Source organism: Astatotilapia calliptera, chromosome 19 (genome assembly GCF_964374335.1).
Source record: "Astatotilapia calliptera chromosome 19, fAstCal68.1, whole genome shotgun sequence".
NCBI lineage: Eukaryota > Metazoa > Chordata > Actinopteri > Cichliformes > Cichlidae > Astatotilapia > Astatotilapia calliptera.
In genome coordinates, this window is record NC_137440.1 from 25,062,450 (window position 1) to 25,083,401 (window position 20,952).

Consider the following 20,952-nt stretch of genomic DNA (forward strand, 5'->3'; position numbering starts at 1 on the left):
AACCATTTCAAAGGCAATAAAATCACAAGTTAATTGCAAACAGTTGCAGTGATTTTGGTCATGCCTTGGTGTCCAACCACTGTTTTCTCTAGTGTGACTGTAGCACAAGGCTATGAGATCATCTGTGCTATGAAAGTAAATGCAGAACTCTTTAATGTGCATATAATTTCATTTACAGTACTGGATGATGATATAGCTCTTTATTCTTCTATTATTCTCCTGTTAGTTTGTCTGCCAAATCTAGCAGAAATTGTATTTTGTAACCCAATGTGACTGTAATAGTAATTTCATATAGTAACATGCACTAGACCTCTTAGACAGACTGATCATTTTCAGCCACGGCCCCAAAATAGATTGGGGATTACCTTGGATGTGAATATGTCATGTGAACAAAATGACAGAGGCAGACCATGGTGAGAAGCAGTGGCTTTAAAGGTTTTATGCAAAACATGATATCTCTGCCTGCATTTCCATTAACTGGCTGTACTGAATTACTTAATATGGTATAGACATTAATTGAGGGATTACTCTAATATAAATCACACTGGCTGTTTGCTGTTGTGCACAGAGATTCAGGTTCAGAGCTCCAGCTGAGAATGTCTGCTATTCCTGAGACATGCAAAGCAGAGGAGAAAAAGCACTCATAATGCTAATTCTAGTGATGGTTGGTTACTGTCACAAAGAAATCTACATCGATTTGCCCGTACATGAATGTTGCAGCATTTCCAGACAACGTGACAACAGAATTTAGCCACTGCAAACAACTCAATTTGATCAGCTTTATGTAAATCAGTCATTTGAGGAAGGAAGAGGGGGGCTGGTGAGAAGATTAATTGCAAATGTTTACAGTGGAATTTGGACTGTGTGTTCAACATGCTAATCCAGCCAGGATCCAAACACAACAGAAATAACAAATTAATAACAATTGAAGCGTTTCCTTATCACAGACAGCTGTCTGTTTACTGTGTTAAAAATCCAGACGTCTGCCAATCCTGAACACTTGTGCGTACTGTGTAACACTTTTATTAAAGACCCAATCTTAGTTATTGGTACCATGCAAGGAAATGCCTTTTTAAAGTCAACACCTGCCAGAAGTTCCTGACTAGTGTATTTTTTCTTATCCCGCCACCCCCCACCCCCGTGCTCATGTGATTGCTATTAATAATTAGCTACGGGCACTCTGCGACGAAGGCAAAAGCAAATGCATTCTTGTGTTTTCTTTCCATCAGTTTGGTTGTCATGTCATTAGCTTTGCCTTACATGGATGAAATTATTAGGGAGTTTTGTATGGAAAGCAAACCGACAGCATCGCCAACTTCTGACTTGACCTCTTTATCCCTTTAAAGCCTGAACCATGAAGTAATTGCCAGATTTATTTGTGTTTTTTGTAATTTATTGCTTAAAAATTTACTGGGCAATTTATTTAGGTTTTTCAGGGGAATGTCACAAATGTTTTATCACAAAAAAAGAAAGTACTGTGATCTTAAACGGTTACTTAAGTGAAGTGAAGTACATTTAAGTTAGGGTTTTAATTATTTTCTGTAGGCACTTAATTGCATGTGTGTGTGTGTGTGTGCGTGCGTGCGTGCGTGCGTGCGTGCGTGCGTGCGTGTGAGAGAGACAGAGAGAGAGAGAGACAGAGAGTGAGGGAAAACAGCTTTGCATCTTTAGTGTTGCAGATCTTTTCAGCCATTGAAACAAAGAATGAAAAGGATTTTTTTTTTGCACGTTACATCCATATACACGCATGCGCACGCACACACACAGAACAGATGTATTCAAATTATTGTACCTTGACCCTTTATTGAATATCTGAGTGTGCGCATGTGTGTGAGTGTTTGTCTGTTCGTGTCACTGGCAGAAGATGGTGTCAGTCCTTAGCCAACCCCCACCTCTTTAGCTAGTCCTAATGCCCCTTTTACCTCCCCATTTTCTCTGGCCTATTCAAAACCTGTCAGTCACTACTATGAATTCCATTAAACCGAAAGGGTGCCGTGTATTTACCTGAAAGAAAGGAAAAATATACACCAGCAGTTTGTGTCACTTTGCGAAACACCGAACTTTAAATCTGCAGCTTGTCCTTTTTTTTTGATAAAAGTAAAGATTTCTCTAGGGCTGTTTGCTCACACAAATCTGAAAGTACCCTCTCACTGTTCTTCACTTTTTCTTCACCTGAACACTGAAACTAAAATCCCAGTATAAGGTCACATATTAAAAGGAAGCAGAAATGTGGAGTCAGCAGAGCTGGCTGGGAGAGAAATGTATGTCTGGGTCTGAATGTGCTGAATGAATGAATGCAGGTCATGATTTATCAGGCCCAGAGAGCCACTCTCCGCCTGTCCTGCTGAGTCCTGATGGCTGCAGCCTTTATGTAAAACAAACCCAGCCTTTTCATTCTGCTGCTCCCATCGCACCACTTTGCTGTGGCTAGAAAGCCAGACTCTGCATTCCCCAAAGCAGCCCAGCAGCCACAAAATGACCATGGGCTTCTGTTTTTATTGAGGTATGAGCTAAAAATCCGCTCCACATGAGAGGCAGTTATTACGCAGTGAAGAGCAGTTTGGATTATAGAGCAGGCAAGCAGTTATGATTGAAAACAAAGGGATGGTTCATTCCGAGCTCTGTTTAACTAGAGGGGGTTGGCGGATTTAGCTGACTGCACTAATATTCAGCAGGTATCTGTCATTGATCATGATTCTGGCAACATATTAATACTTTCCCTACAGCTCAACATTTGTAAAGTTGAGTTTATGTGCGGAATAATTGGTGGCTACTGAAATCTTAATGCTCTGATCACCATTTTAGTAGCATTCATCAAAAGTTCTAATCTAAAGCGATGAGACAACTTCTGCAGGGAAGATTATGTATGGTTTTAAATACATACATTCTGCGCTGATCAAGATCTCCTTTTCGAAAGACTGCTCAAGCAGTGCACACCAACCTACCACTTAAACCCCGAAGGCCTTCCTTCAAAGTTTGAACTGAAAATGACCCCTTTCAGTTTAATTACCGAGAATCTCAATGACCCGGCATGTCCTTTTTTTTGTCCAACAAGGTGAAGGAGGGGTGTTTATGACCGGCTAAGCCTAAGAACGCCTTTCGGTGCTGGAGGTGTCAGTGGTAACCCCACAGTGGTAGTGTGGGCCTCTCCACTGGTCAGCAGTATTTAAGGGATTGACAAGAGACCAGGACAAAAGCACTCAGTCAACAAGCTGTTTAATATCCAGTATTATGGAGTGAACATTGTGCCTCAAGACAGGTAAACACATCTCCATTGATCCATTGATGGCAAGATAGAAATATTTTCTCTCGCCGCTCACCGCCATAAAGTGCCCCCTTTCACAAAGACAGGGAACAAACAATACAGAGGAAAAAAGCAAAGAGGCATATAGGAGGGCTGACATTCTGCTCCATTGGTAAATAATAGCATCAGCAAGCTGGCCTATCTATAACCCCTGAAACCGCTGTCTGCCAAGATAAAACGTTGGGCCTGCTACTCCAGAGCCTTCGAAAAAATCAACACGGCTGATGGAGTTTTATTTGTCTTTAATGTCACACTCAGTCTGGGCTCTCTAAAAAATAGTCTCGAGTAAACACTAATGACAAGAATGCTCTTACACACTTCAAATTGGACGTAAAGCACACCACTGAAAAGCCATTGCACCTCAGTGGACTGCTAATCTGTTGAACCTCTGAAGTGGATAAGACCGTGATGAAAAAAGCCTGTGGAGCTCTTCACAACACACACCGATGATGAGTAGAGTAACCTTAGGCCTGCTCGCACAATCAAAAAGAAACCAGCTCTGTTTTTCTTTTTTTAAACAATCAATCTTGACTCACGACTGATTAAAAGTCTCGCACGCATGCCATTTGGTGTTGAAAAATATCAAATTGCATGTTTTACCATTGTAATTGCACATTTTTATGTACTGTTGACACCCTTTCCTCCTCTGCTATCTTTTAACTGTGCGCTATTATGACTTCTCCCTTGTAAGCTGTGAATTAGATGCCTGCTTTTAAGTTTAAATGGAGGCGTATCCTTTCCCACAGGCTCTTACATATGAGCCCTCTGTCAAAGAGATGGGGACAGACACTTGGTATGCTGTTATTTTGTGAACTACTCCGCTTAGTGTGAAAGCAGAGGGCATCTCGTCCCAGCAGGAAGTGGACAGCTCTTCCCCCTGTAATGATGCATAACTAGCACACTTCCATTCACTCTTGCAATCCTCAATGAGGACGGCCTCTCAAACCTAACTATTATAGTCTAGCTAATGTCAGAGAGTCAGCTGCATTCAATATTATATTTTGGTCTTTTCTGCAGTTTGATTACTCTCCTTTACAAACACAGACCACCCCACCGCTATCACACCCACAATGGCATCCATTTCCCTCTATCTGGTTGTCTGTCTCTTACCAGACCTCTCTGAGTTTGTCTCTGTGATTTCATCTTTATTGTCATCTAGGCTTAACGCTGATATCCAGTCCTGTTCGGTATAAACAACCACTGTGGGTAATTCACACTATATTAAAAACTGGCGGTGCAACAAAGAACTCTTAACAGTAGAGACCTGCACAAGCAAATTATCACTGCTAAATTAAAACTCTAAGCACTGTCTAGATGGTAATAATATAGTAAATCTCCAGAGCAATCACAACCTGGGTGCATAAGTTTACTTATTTTTTCAGTAGTCAGCCTATCAGAGTGTTTTAGGGGCTCTAATGGCCTCATGAAAATGTCTTTATTATGGTATACACAATAAAGGTAATGTAGATTAGTATCTGTTGAACCGTTTGGATGAGCACAAATGCGTGGTAGTGTTATGGCTTTTGAGTTTGTAGTAGTAGAGCACCCATATTATTTGGAAGATGTATGACAGCGAAATGGCTCTTGATTTTCCTGGATTATTATATGTTACAGTTGCTATGTCTAAGTCACTTCCTTAGCTGTTTGTCAGAAAATTCTTTGCTTTGTGGTGCAACATTAAAAACCCATTACTAGGGGTCTCATTTTAGTGCATGATAGGGTTCATATTTCAAAACATTTCTTTGTTCCCTCAACTGTTGATTGTTATTCATGCAATGCAAAATATAAGCTCCGTATTCCTTGCAAACCCTACCGTGGCGTGTATCAAAAAACTCGTGTTCGCCTCCCACCTTTCAAATCGCAGCTTAATGTGATAACATCAGGATTATTTTGCATTTAAACTTATGTGCAGAAACAAGAAATTTGCATAAGCATCAAAAAACTCAATTTAAAGCATCATCTCACGGGTCAGTGGGATTTATATATGACCTAAAATGTTCTCTTTTATATACTTTTGTAACTCTTACGTATATATTAACAACTAAGAAAAAAAATTGTGGTTTAGTGATTTTATTAAAATCTTGCAGTGTTTTTGTCAGTCCATATTTTAAACGCTTTGTCAATAGTGGCATTCAGGCTGTTTAGTTCTGGTCGCTGTGGGCATAAGTGGCATATTTTTTAATGGGAAGACAGTCGCATTTTAATGTTCCACAAGAACAGGCTACCACTGTACTCTTTTCAGCCGTGGCCCTCCTGAATTCAAGCCGATTATGGATAACAACCACATTACAGCACGATGCATCAAAGACCTAGCTTACTGCTCAGTGGGGAGCCACTCTGGCACATTTCAAAAATCCACCCATTCAAGAGCTCTCACTGGAAGCATGTTATGCATTAAATGTGTCACACAGGAAAGTGTCTTCTGATCCATCTGATTCCAGTCCTCATTGCTGATGCTATGCAGTTGTGCTGGTTTCATTAAAGGAGGAAAAAACAAAACAGCGAGACAAAGAACAAACAGCAGCGTAAACAAAGGCTCACATGGAAATAATGACAACAATGAATTTGAATTTAAAATAAAGCTCATTAACTATTAACTGCTTTTCACATGGACTGTCTGGTTAATTACAGATTTTTCTGAATGTTATTTTGCAGCTTAAGCTTTGAAAATCTAACTAAAATTTAAGGAACACTCTGCTGTGCTGTTCTGCAGCACTTTCCTAACAACAAAAATTATTTCAAGAACAACACAAAAATCAGGTGAAGTCTAGGCTGTGACATTTGCAACAAAAAATTATGCACTATAATGTGCGTTTACTGTATTTCCTACTTCACGCTTAGCTCATATTACAAAGATCCATACATCCTTCTGCACATTTATGCAAAATATCACGTCCATTATAATTGAATCTAATTCATCTAAACTAATTGCAGGCTTGTTGTGTTAATAAGCAGATGTTTTTCACGCGCAGGTGTGAGGACCCTGGACTACCAGGGTGTGTTTATGTATTTGCATAGCTTCACACCTGTTAATGAAAGTGCTTGTTTTTCCAATGAATTTCCATGTTCCTCTAATAAGACTCAGTGTCCTCCTACAGCTACCCTAATGACTGTTATCACACCACCTTCACAGAGCCCAACGCAGGAGTTATAATAAACTGTGCACCGTAGCAATGCTTTGTGTGTATGTGTGTGTGCTTACACATTCACACAGGTGATACATGATCCATGCAAATGGGTGGAAAAGGGGAAAACCAGCAGATCAACCAGAAGAGAGCCATAAAAATACTCAAACAGGTGTTGCATCGTCTTTATACATTCACACATAAAGGCGAAGCATATTATCATTTACCTTGATTATTTTAAGGATATGACATGTGAAATATATTTATCTATATTGTACAGCACATTCAAAGTTTTTTCCTTTTACTTGGTCTTGTTTTTCCCCCCTTTTCTTATCCCATTGTCCTGCTCTCGAAAAATCCAGCCAGCACTGACATTTTGCGGGTGAGAGCTGGTGAGAGCCTGCCAAACCTTTACCTACACCCATCAACTTTTCCTGAGAGCTTGAAAACATGCCAAGGCTGCCTCCGATAACAAGCAGAAGATGTGGAGATGCTCCTCTGGGCAGTAACAGAGGTCTGTGAATAGCTTACGAATTTTCATCTTTCCTCAAAAATGCCCCTCAGCCTTTTGTGACTTTCTATGCCTGGAACTGTAGATATTTCCAACAAGCAGGCTTCTCCATTACCCAGAGCTAAATTAACAGCATTTAAGTGTCTATTAAAACACCAGTGCTTTGCTGCCTCTGGCTGACCTCGTCTCACCCTTTTTCCATCCGCTGCTGCTCATTAAAATGGCATAATTGCAGGTAAGCATCCTGCTGTATCAACACGCTTAATTACCAAAGTGAGAGAGGTTCATAGTGCCACATTGGCCCAAATAAACCTGGGTAGCACAGGAATAAATAACAGTTATCATTAACAGTCCAAGCCTGTTTCATTACTGAGGGCAGGGCCTTTATTGACGCGTCCTTATTAGCTAAAGAGAAATTAGGTGATGACAGTGTTTTTGGACAACAATAATAACATACTGTCATTCATATTTGTTGCTTTTTTTAAATACTAATTAATCGGGCAAGCATTTCTAATAAGAAACAATGTCTTTCTTTCAATCATGACATGAAAAAAGATCTAAAAGTGTGGAAAAAAAGTCAATTAAAATGGAAGTGAGGCCAGTAAGCAGTTGTGCTTACTGTGGAAGATATAAGGCAGTTAGCCGGGTTTACTGGGGTTTGCTTTCCGTGGTACACTTATCAAACTCAATTAATTTTCACATGTTCACACTTCCCTCCGAGTAGTGAGTGGTGGTTTAGTTAAAGATTCAGGGTATAGTTAAGCTTCACACAAAAATCTGCCTTTTTAGCCTCTGTTTACAAAAACAATGTGCAATATGGTTTTATCTTATTTTACATCTACTTTGACTTCACTTCTAAATCGGCTTCCATCATGCCCTTCCTGAAGCTGGATTTAACCTCACTTCATTGAAGGTTTTAACTACGGTGCTAATCGGCTCTCAGATTCCACTTTTGTCATCTCCCGTCCCCTAATATGCACTAACTGGATATATATTGTATGGGAATGTTCTCACTTTTTTAACCTGCCTCTGAACCGTCAAATTTCTGCTTGCTCTTGATCCGTCTATTTTATACATTTTAGGTCCTTTAAAACCCTCCTTTAAAGCTTCTTAGTAACAGTCGGTCGATCAAAGCCACCACAGCCTTTCCATCCTCTCCTGAACTGAAGCACAAGTTTAGGATTGTCTGAAAAGGGACAAGGGACAAGCCGAAATGGTATTGTTTGCCACTGACCTGACTCAGTAAACCAAAATGTGGTACCCTTACACACATCATGTTGAAAAGGTGCTTATTTTTATTCAACAGTGCTGAAATGTTTGATTTTCAACAAGCATCTTGATTTAAAAGTCACCGTTATTTTGTAAGTTAAGCAGAGGAAAAAATACTTTTACCTCATTTATAACTGTGATACAAAGCGAAAGGGTTATCCATATGTGCTATTATGCTGTGAATAACACAGACTGCCTGTCTGCATTTTTCAAAAGAGGATACTGCAGGTGTTTTTTCCTCTTCTGCACAAACCTCAGTAAGGAAGCACAGGTGCACTGTGTCTGTGCACATATTTCAGAGAGAGAGACAGCGAGCGCGTGTGAAATCCATTTGTGAATGTGTGAGCATGGTCTGTTTGTGTGTGTGTGTGTGTGTGTGTGTGTGTGTGTGTGTGTGTGTGTGTGTGTGTGTGTGTGCGTGTGCAAGGTATTATTTGCCAGTCTGGGTCAGAGGAGGTGCAAGGTATCAAAGATCACAAAAAGTGTATGACAGCTGACAATTTCAGGCTTTTGATTAAGATTTGTTGATATGACCAGTCCCTGGGTCTCTCCCAAACTCACTCCAGGGATTCTGGGCTGCCTGGCTTTACCGCAGACGTACAGCCCGTCAGCTGATAGAAACAGGCGGCAGTTCTCCTCATCGCCTGCCTTACCTCCCTGCTGAAACCCCAGTAATTAGAGTCTGGGCAACATGCAGAAAAAAACACCTACAGAGAGCACAGTGTCATGGACATCACCAATTATGCAGCAATCTTGCTCATGGATGCAACCAGCTCTTGTTGTAACGACGCACACACACACACACCGATGGGCATGCATAGCCAAGCCTACGTACACACACACACACAGTCACTCACATACACAGGGAGATCATTACAGGACTAAATCAGGTTTAATCTTGACATCTGCTTATTATTTATCAGAGTGTCATGTCAGCAGTAAAAGCCAGAACACATGATGTTGCTTATTATTGCTATTTTGGTCACTAATCCCTATCAAGGTCCTCACCTATAAGCTTTGTATACACCTGAGATTCATTCACACGCATTCAATTATAATAAATTGCTACAGTCATAAAACGGGTATCTGTTTAAAAGGAAAATGAGCAATGGTGGATTTTTAGGCATAAAATTGAAAAGAAACTTGCTGAAAGCCGCATATGCATTTTATCTGATGACAGTAATAAGTTCTAACGACTATTATCCTTTAGATTCTTTGCCATTAAATCATCCTTGATCCATTATCTCCAGCTGAACTGTTAAGCACCACAGGAAAAAAAATGGCTTAAATTTCACAGCAGCCATAAGATGCTGTTGACTCGAGGCGAGTGTCTTTAAAACACCTTCTCTCTCTAGAAAAAGAGCAGGAAAAGTTAATTGCAGCATTTGCTCATCGGGGGAAACAGAGGGCCACTCAAAACGTCCCCTCATTTCTGAATTAGAGACACACATTTAGCCACAGGAAATGTAAAGTGGGACTGCGCTCCATGAAGAGGAGGTTAAGTGCACTAATGGAAAGCAGTTAAGTGTTTGTTATTGTTGCTCTGTTATTTCTTTTCTCGTCTGCATTTATGGTTTGCAATCACAGATGTAAATTTTTTATTTATATATGTTTTAACTGTGCGGATTTAATTCATCATCCAAATATAACATCCGTTGTTGCTAAATGCATCTGACTGCTTGTCGGTCACTTTGTCCTTGGTTTTGTGAGAATTTTTAATGTCACATAAATTCAAATACTTCATGTATATATCACACACACAGTACAAAGACAGCTTGTCAGTGGCCTTTGTTTTTTACATGCTACCTTCATTTTGATAACACTACAGCTAAGAGCCAGTCCTCCCACCCTATGCATTTTTGGCCTTTGAGGAATTTGAGAAAGAGACTTTTAGTAATTATTTGTGCAACTCTTTCCAGTATAACTTGACATGTACATTGTTAATGTAATCCTGCTGATGATGTGCGGCGGAATTAGGACGTCAGTATTTTATTTAACATGGTTAATAGTATTTCCCTTGGTAGAGATTTTTGAGGGGAGGGAATTAATGGGTGCATTGTGGCAGCTATTGTTAGCTGTACCGAAGCACACGGACATAGTAAAATGCTTGAAATTGTATTTGTCATGTTTAAACTAAGTCAGTGCCATAAAAAAAAGTAGGTGTCAGAGGAGAGAAAATCCTCAGTATTGCTCTGAGCCGGCTTTGACACAGATCTTCAGCATAACATGCTGCCTCTTCCAGAACAAAACAACCCAGGCAAAGCTCGCAGACTTTTGGAGCAACCCCTTCTAATGAGAATTTTGTGTAATTGATGTCACGCTATGGCAAGATTGGGATCATTTCTCAGTTTCGTCTCTTTGTTTGCTGCCATTTCAGAAATACGCCCTGTGAACTTTAACAGCCATTTATTCTTTCATTTCCTTCTCTAAACAAAAGCGGGGCCTCTTTCTGCTCATCACCGTGCCAATATGAGAGAAACACCATCTTGTCACGCAATGTAACAAAACCATTAAATGTGCAGCATTAAAAGGAGACGAGATGCAATTAGCCAAGAAATTACTCTGATCTTGGTGACATTTGGGAGAAATTGTAACACAATATACACGGCCAACGCTTGATTGACAGCCTAATCCAAGTTTGATGGGCGCGGGTCCACATTCACCGAGCAGAGCGGGTCGTCGAAAGATAACGAGTACAGCTGCACACCCCTGATAGCTATGTCCGCCACGATTCGTCACCGGGCAAATTCCTCTGGTTTAAACGATGATGAAAGTATCGACCATTAATGACAGGATCATCTCCCTGCCTGAAATAAATGCTCTAATCCCTTTTGCCAGGTCCATGAATTCCTAATATGAGTTATATAAACTGGAGCAATAAATCAGTGTTAGCTCAGTTGTATTTGGAAAATTGTACCAAAGCTCTTTGCCCCCTCTTTAAAATGCAAGACAGGCAACTGAGGATGCTTAAGCTGTAACATCCAATGAGTTATTGCAGGGGATAGATTAACTTTCTTACAGCAATAAGAATTGCAAATAGGTGAAGAATGAGGTGGAATTTCCCTCCGCTATTGTGATCTGAAAAGCGTGTTTGACTGCTGTCAGTGAATGTTGATGAATTTCAAAATCGGCTGGACCTTCCGTAGGTTGAACATGCGTGATGAGACCAGCGATTGGAATATTCTCATTGTATTATTAAAGTCATTAAAAGATGAAGCACGGACAGCTGGGAAAATTATTAGTTTCTCTGAACCAAACAAATCAGTTTTTCTTTGCAACTTTTTGTAACACTGCATCGATAAATTACAAGCTCATATGTATCAACTGCACACGCTAAAAAGTACAAAAGGTTTTGCTTATAAAACCCAAGTTGTATTTTAAGGTGCATTTGAAGTAAATTAAGAATATATGCTTTTGTCAACACAACTGGTTACTTAAAGCACATGGGAAACCATCCCTGAAAACATGAGGAACATGATAGGAGAGGGGAGAAGACTCTTGACTGACATTTTTATACTAGAACATCCACCCATGGGATGGCTGACATAAAAGCAGAAACACATTGCCTAATTCACCTCCCCTCAGTAAGATGATTGTAGCCTTTTTTTTAAAGAGAGGTGACACAATGCTGCCTAAAAGTAATTATTAGGGTGAGTGGAAAGCAAAAGTGAAAGGCTGATGAATATTTCATAAATGTTAGCAGCACTTACTGGACACAAGGCCTGATTGATGGCAGAGTGGCTGTAAAGGGTTGGATGTTGAAGGGCTGCTGCCTCCTTTCACACCAGTGCTTACTTCAAGCACCATCATCATTAATCGCAGAATAAAGATGTATTTATCTGAAGAGCTCTTCATTAATGGCCTGCCTTTAAACAAAAGTAGTGTAGAATTTGTTTCGTTTGACTGACGTGCACAAGACTGTGTGATGGAAAGCAGGCGACCAGTCTTTACATCATTAGTAGTGGCGTGTTTACTCGAAAAATATATAATTAGTGTGACACTACAGATTAAGTATGCTAAGAGTCAACTGCTTTAACTTTTAGAAAATGTACAGAAAACAGTCTGGTTTCTGGTTTCACAAATGCACACACATTGTGTGCACAATCATGTTTGTCATAAATGTTAGGATGCTGTCTAAAATGTAAATAAAAATCAATAAACTTCTGATTTTTTTTAAGGAAGCTATATGCTCAGTTTGAAGGGACTGTTTTATCACCAAGTTGCATCCCCTTTTCTTCTTCTCAGTATTTAGGAGCTGAAAAAACTCAAGGGATGAACCAGTGTTGTGTGTACACATAACAACTTTGCAAAGAAAACATTTTAAAAAGGCACTTTGTTATGTGTAGATTTCTGCAAAAACAAACAATTTGTTCCAATTTACATGAAAAAAGCCTATGACAGCACAGGCATAAAATAAATAGTATTAGGCATAAAACAGTCATTTTGCACCAACAGGCTCTGTCACTGAGCCTGTTTCTGCTGTAGGTTTCTTCCTGTTGAAAGGGAGATTTTCCTCCCCACTACTGCCAAGTGCTTGCTCATAGGGTAATGTCTGATTGCTGGGATTTTCTCTGTATTACTGTAGGGTCTGTACTTTGTAATATAAAAGCTCCTCGAGGCATCTTAATTGAATTTCTAAAGAGCTCAGCTTAGCTTTCCTTTGATTAACACCAAATTATTGTGACTTTCAGTAAAGTGCTGCTCACAGGTCAGATAATCACAACCATTCAATATCACTGTTACTTACTAACTTATTCCACATTTGATAAAATGTGTTTTCTGTGTAAAAATGTTATTTAGATATAGGGTTTACCTCATATTTAATTCACTGTACTGTATTTACATTTCACACAGTGAATTCAATGCATGATGTGTCTTTTTTTAACCTCTATAGTTTACATATATGTGTGTCTTCTAGCAGCTTTCTTCACGGTCTTTCCTGACTCTTTACTACATTTTTACTGCATTGCTGCCACTGCATATTATTGAAAGATCATAAAACCAGAGTGAGACCAATAAATCAGCTAGGTCATTATAATATAAGTATTACCCTCTAAAATTCGGAATTGACCAAGCTATATATTCTTCACCGTGTATGTTTGCATATAAGTAAGTGAGTCATGCCCATGCAAATGAAACAAGTACAGACAAATACAAAATATCATGAAGACTTATATTCATTAAATTCTATTATGAAATAGTGGAAATGAGACAAATCTCCGGTCATCTATTAAACCCTAAATCTTAATAATATCAAGGTTACTACAGGAGACAGAGAAGAGTCAAAGGCAGCAAAAAAAAAAAAAAATCAAATGGCATGTATTATACTGGCCACTTAATATAGCAAGCACTATAGTATTCAGGTGCAGACATCTCCCACTCTACTACTCACATAATAATTTGACATAAGAGTTTTCTGAATTTTTTAACAGGAAACGTTTGCTTATTCCACCTTACACCTTATAAACACAACTGTTATATTATTTCCATCATTTCATAAAGTGCATCAGTCTGGTTTACATTTTTGTCTATACGATTCACATGCAGTAGCATAATAGATATGCTTTCCTCATATAAGTTCAGTGAATGAGCGCACACGATTATTTTTACTGCCCTGTGCCCTCTGATGCATTCTGATACATAACGCTGCTTTACAGATATGGAGAGACACCTAAACCTACTTTGGATCCACTGGTCCAGCTCTCTTTAATTAAAGAGTGTGCATTTTTCTATTACTGGCAAGTACATTTGCAGACAACTATCCATCACACATTTGCCCCCTCTCTGCAGGGACGTAATGAATTGATCCAAAGTGATGTGTAGTAGTAATTCTTCAGAGAAACTGAATGAAATGTAAGCATTGGGTGTATTTTTTTTTATATTTCTCCCTTTATTTCTCTGGGGATTAATAGTGCCCCATAGGCATGGGTATCATATAGATGGCAGCGAACATTATGTTGACTAAGGTTTTCCTGCTATTACCATGTATTTCTAATAAAACTAAAGCCCTAAAGAATGAAGCTCCATCTCATTTTTCATTAGCTTTAGTGCCCTTTACCTGAAGTCTTCCTCTAGTTCTTTAGCTTTGCTATAAGCCTGCTAATAACTTAGTCAGACCATTAGGGAACAGAGGATTTGAGCAGTTATACATGAGATATTAATGCAGGGAAGGTAGATAGATATTGCTACTTCCATAAAAACTGTCACTGTTGGTTTTCTACTGTAGATTTCTCGCAGTCCTATTTGTTTATCTTGCTTTAAAACTTTTAGAATATCACAGGGAATATGGACTAAGCCCCAAAGTTAGGAGCTGCACAACTGCAAAATAACAGAAACCTGATTATTGTGGTCAGCACTGAGAATTGGGTGCTAAAGAATTTATCACTGATGCACCTGGAAGATAAACTAGAAAACTTTTTTAAAAAAATCACTTTACCGTTTGCCACACGACATCGTTTTCCCTCATTCTTCCTGTATGAGCACACCTGTGGCTCAGGAGAGTTAGGGGTCATGACAGCATCCCTTAGGGGGGCCAGCCTTAGACATGCCCAGCCCTGCTATATCCCAAAGGCCCTCCTGTCAGCTGTATGCCTCCACTACCGTCACTGATTTCCTGTGTTTGTGTGTGTGTATGGGTGGGTGTGTGCGCGTGTGTGTGTGCTCTAGTGTGTGGGTGCATCCTGCCGCAGAACAAGACCCAATTTGATTTGCTCCACTGGCCTGTGAAGCTCGGCTGCGAGGCAGCACCTCTCTTTATTCCTCTAATGGCTTCCCTTCCCCGCTGCTGCTTACCCTTCCCCAGACAGCAGTTATGTGCACTCTTGTAAATATACTGTAAATATACACAATGAACGGAGAAGAGAGGAAGCTACTGTGATGCACAGATGCAAAGGCAGACACAGAAGAGGGAGAAATGGAGTGAAAGAGCGTAGAATAAAAATGAGACAAAGGTCAAAAACTGTGTTCACTGAACAAGAAGCAACTTCCCTCAGAGGCTGACCTTGGTGCTGAGGTGTCTTTAATCTGGGGAATATTAGCAGCCTTAGATTGGCCAAAGAGGCTGAAGTGGTGGCGCCTGCCTATCAAAATAGGAGGACAAGCACCAGAAACAGTCCATTTTCACAGCTAGGGTACAAGCAGGGTTTGTCAATTTCTTAGTATTTCACTGCGGATGGTGTTCAGGGGCAATAGAGGTTACGCTTTCTCCTGCTATTGTTACATACTCTATACCACTGCAGTACATATGGTATTATACCAGTGCTATTCACCCTTTCCCCTCCCCTAAAAATGATCTAAATGGTAGCTCTTGTGAGTTGAACCATATAAGTGAGTGTGATGGAAAGACATGTAAATTGCATTGCACAGGACATGCAATTGGCTTAGTCTATAGCTACCTAACAGTATGGTTCTGCACAAATAGGTTTTTCAATGCGTCCATGTGTGACTTTGAGCCTAAATGGGTCATGCCATACAGGTACAATTCAATCATATATGAAATGAGTTTGCTGCAAGTAAACTTTGGAAATGATTTTCTTTGTCAAGTCTAATGTGCAGAGTTGTGCGGTTGTGGGTCTTGGAAAATTGCAAGGGCTGTGTGGGAGGGGGCGCTAATTTAAGAGGCTTAATAATGACCCCCTACTATTCTCTGCAGGAACTGCCTTCATTCGCCCATCACATCACATGCATGGCATGACATGGAAAGAGGAGATGCATGTCATTTTTGACACAGCTTGGCACTTACTGGCTGCAGGGGAAACTTGATTCTCTTGCTACAATACCTGACTCTTTTGGCTCGAAAGAATACCTGACTCAAAAGAAGAAAGGAAAAAGAAGTGAATCACTGATTTGTTTTTTTTTTCCTTTCTCTTGTCTTCCTAGATTGAAATAAACAACACAATCTTACAAGCTTCCTTTCAAACATAAGAACACAATGCTGAATACTGAAAGCAGACAATGTAAAACCTGCTTTTTCTTACTGCAGGTGCAAAAAATGGATGAAATGCACAGTTGCATGACTGGATTAATTAATATCTTTGTAAAATTAAAGCACCTTTATTTATCTATTTTTTGCAAAGCCTTTTACAAAAGAGCTATTGTTTGATTTAAAGTAAATGTAGATGAGGTATATTTCTCCAAAAATACAACAGGGAATGTACTGTTAGTCGATGTGCTTCTATCTATAGAAATCACAGCATAATCTGACAACCCTATAAACAGACATTAGGAGTATGCTGGGTTTGCAGAAACACTCTAAATCTTATGGGTGAGAAATCATCATGAGAGCAGTTAGAGAATATGAAAGGTGAGCTGAGAGGCCAAGGTGCACACAGTGTTTAGGTAAATATCCAGGGATTTCCAGAGCTCAGAAATCCAACTGTGTGACCTTTTTTTCCGCCTAACAAGAATGCATCATTGCTAATAAAAGGCTGCGCTGAGCTTCCAGGGAAAAAATAGTATTCAGCACCCAAACACGTCAGACACCATGAATGAACCACGCGTGGAGATATAACGACACTGACAGGCATTAAAATGGTGAAGTGCATGACATAAACATCGGCTTCAGGCATGAATCGGATACAAAATCAAACTCACTGATACACAAGTGTAGTCTGCATTTTACTATCATTCTTATTATTATTATTATTATCGGTATTTGTTTTCTTAAACATAAAAAATACAACATCTAAAATGTCTTACATTTTTTACTTTTTCAGCTTTTATTGTTATTTTCACTTGAAATCTGCTCTCTGATTCTATAACGTGAGTTATTAGCTCAATCTTTACTTTGGTTGATTCATGTGGGGGGTTTTTTCCTAGAAAAGACCAAAAACCCTGGGGTTCATTGAAAAAAAAGAGGGCCCCTTGATGCAACAGTCACTATAATGCAAGTGGCATGGTGTGTCCGCTGTTAAACGATTCACATGAGAATCGCTCCCTCCTTCTTCCCTCTATTTATCTCTGTTCTATAGTCTTCCTGTCTTTGACCCATGTAGAATCTAGCTTCCCATTTGGGCTTCCATGCGTCTAGTCATTTACATTTCAGCACATTTAAACCCTTCCAAATAAGATCCAAAAGCGTGTCATCACACTGACTGTCAGGAGAGGCACTTCCCTTAATTTCATTTAAATTTTCATGTTTTTTTTTCTTCTTTATTTTTTTTTTCTTGTTTCAGTTTGGTAGGAGGCTTTCTCAGAGGTAACCGTTTGGAATGATTGTGGGCTCAAAGTGTAAATGTGAATCACAGCTTACAGCCTGAGAAAAACCACAGTGGAATACTCCAAAGTTATTAGTTACATTCTCTGAAAATCACTTCCTTCATCATAAATTTATAACTGCTGAATTGTAACCAATAGCTTTCATAGTCTGCCACCTAAAAAGGACCCAGCGCGCCAATTTCAGGTGAATTTTTGATATTTCATTATGAAATGAGCCAACTGTCTCATTTCTATCTCCCAAAATTCACTTTGCAAGAATTATTGCAACCCTCCCCGTGCCTCCATTTCCGCAGGTCTTGTCTCATCTTCTTGTAACCAACCCACGCTCATCTGATTATCAGTTGATAGGTTTCTGTCTTTATGTATTTCACATTCAATACCAATGATGAATTGAAACTCTGACAGTTAAATGACTCTGTTAGGTTCCTCTTAGAGCCTCCTAATTACTTAGACAGTACTTCCTGATATTTTTTTTATATGGTTATTGTTCATAGCATTGCTGGTAATACACCTAGGGTGGTTCGTCAGTTTATATAAGTAGATAAATTGTATACTTGATGGCAGAAAGTTGTTCCTGCAGTATTGTTATACAGTTATTACATAAATAATAAAATATTATGTATCGATAAATAATATCGATATATATTTTTTTAAGTGGTTTAAAGAAAGGCACTTTCTTAGCATCTATGTGAATTAAACTGAGGTTTATCATGTAACTTGGATAACTACAATTCTAACTTAAATTGCATACTCTTCTATGGAAGAGCATTTAATTATATTCAAATTAAAGCCTTAAACCAAATGAAAAACTTAAAAATGTACATATTTTGCTCTTCTACATGTAAAGACTATGAGTTAATACTTGTAGCGATCTTCACACCCAAACAACAAAATAGGTCATTTCCTAACAAATACCAAAAAGATGTGAGTACTTGCACAAGATTAGCGGCCCTGCTGAGGTAGTATGCTTACCTCCAGCTAGTGGAGGGGCTCATGATTTGTTATTAAGGAGAAGAGAGCCTTTCTCAATATTTACCTTATAGACATTGTCACCCAAAGCACCAAAAGCTAGTATTCTCTAATTGATTGAACATTTATATAATTGTGTCTGAGTGATTATATGAGCATTGTTTTGTACCTGATTGCAGTCAGACTGAATATTTCAGGTCTGCAGAGAACCAGTTGTCATTATAAATACATTCAAATTATGTATTTTGATGGACGAGGCCTGGACTTTTAACTATGAGATTAAGGTTTGTGTCCAAGGATGTTTTTAAATATAGTTCGCATATTAAACAGTTTATTGAGTTGTTTCTTTCTTTTTCAGTCTGCTTGTTTAGATTTCCTGTAACTATTTGCTTAAGTTTCAGGGGAAAAAATGTGATGTTGCTTACATGATACTATTAATCACATGCTAAAACAATATCATATTTCTCTCTGTGATAAGTCGTTCCCTAGTTTGTAAACTTTAGATGGACATTTACTCACACCAACTCAAGATGACGTCCACGTAAACAGTTTTCTATGAAGTTGGATTTTGTTCTGAAGCTGGACTGGATGCTGCTTACTCCATGAGGCATCATGGGATTTTGCTTTACAGAGACTTCACAGAAAGATAACTTGACACAGTTGATATTTTGTTTTTCTCATAGTTGGATTTTGTTTTTTCACTTAAAAAAAAGGCACCTAATTTTGCATTATGTTAACATAAACACACCAAAATGCATGTCAGCTGTCTGTTCTACATGAACACCTAGATAAAGAATGATTAAAAACTCCATGCTGGCAAATCACGGAGGATGTATTGTTCAGTATTTTTATTTCCCAAACTTAAGGTTGTGTGAGACTACCCTGAAATTTTTCCTTTAAAAACTTGCCAGAACCTTGCAGTTAACACGTCCTTTACAAACACACACACACACACACACACACACACACACACACACACACACACACACACACACACACACAGTCACATTTTCCCCTTTGATGATATTCTGAAATCAGTTCTCTTTAATCACATGCGCCATGGTGTTCAGGTGTTGAAAAGCCCTTTTCCCTCCCATCTTCCTGAGGTTGTTGTTGTTGGAAAATAATTCACACTGGAAAGCAAACCCTGAACCTTTCCGTAATCCAAAGGGAAAGCATGGCTTGTATGGCTTGTGGTTTTTTTTTTAAATCAAGAAGCTTATAGATAAACAATAATAATACATTTCAACTAATGAAACCGACCACGATGTATGGAGAGCTTACCCGTAAGCCAAGCGCCTCAGCCTTGTCACCATTTGTTTGGAGCTGTTTGTTTTTAACTGCCTGCTATTGTTACTGTTTTTAATCCGAGAGGCAAAAAAAATTATTTGAATGCTCCATGGATTAAAGAAACTGTGATTTTTCCACTTCAAACACATGCAGTGTACCGTGTGATAAAACGACTGCAGCTCAGAGTTTCATTGTCCCTTTTCTTTATGCACCAAATGATGTTTATTTAAACTGTACACTCTCTTTTTTGGTTTCCAAGTGCCTGGGTGTCTCTATAAAGATAGCTTTTCTTTTGTTATTTGGAGACATTGTTTACCTTCTAAAAAGCTGGTCAGAATAATCCCAGAGCCCACCTGCTCAACCCAAAAAAAACCACCAGGAAGGTGTGTGCAAATGTGTGTGTAGCAATAACGCACAGTAAGTCTATACTTAGCCATAACTGCAGGGGAAGAAAACAATGGGAAGGCTTTATTTACATCGCACTGATTCCTTATCTCATCACAGCCAGTCGTCTATCATCTGTCTACCCGCAACTCCAATTAGCACCGTCCATTTCTTTGTGGTTTCAGGAAATCTGGTCAGATGGCTAAGGTAAGGGCCAACTTCGCTCCACAGGGAAACTCAACACCAAGGACCAAGTGAAAGATGGAAAAGAGGAACCATGTTTGTGAGAGAATGGGGGAGAGAAAAGAAAGCGAAAGGCCGACGTACAGGCGGGACCGTGCTAGTGAGAACGCGAATCAGACTTCAGATGCTTGTTTACGAGATGGTTGTGTTAGTACATTCATACATATTGCTGAAATAATTAATCAGTCACTGGACATATGCCTAACAGAGCGACATCTGTACAATGATGTAAACAGCTTGCACATGTTGAGCAGTGTGGTTTTGTTTGAAAGTAAAAGTGGAGGGATATGTTTTCTGTTTGGGCTATAAACCATCTGCACTTTCAAAATGTAAACCTGATATCATCTTAACAAGTGTTAGGAACCTAAATACAGATAATAAAAACAGACTTGTTTAAAGTAAATCAACTACAATTTTTGCTATATTGCTTTGAAAAGTCATTTATTATTTGTAGGTAGCTGCAGACCTCCTCTTGCCTTGTCCAAGAGCAGGTTGCATGAATGTGCTATAGGCTTGTATGACTGCACAAGCAGTCAAGTATGTAAATTTGCCCACGTTTTTTCAAGAAATAAAAAAATAAAAAATCCTGCAACATTCTGACAGTCAGGTCTGTGCCTCCACTCCCGCCGACACCACCACCA

The 20,952-nt window shown here is 39.1% G+C and overlaps 1 long non-coding RNA gene across 1 annotated transcript in view; it reads right to left on the bottom strand.

Annotated features, from left to right (window-relative positions):
- LOC113012515 (uncharacterized) overlaps nt 1-20,952 on the bottom strand; it is a 102,881-nt gene that overhangs the window by 55,724 nt on the left and 26,205 nt on the right. The gene's annotated exons all lie outside the window — the stretch shown is intronic.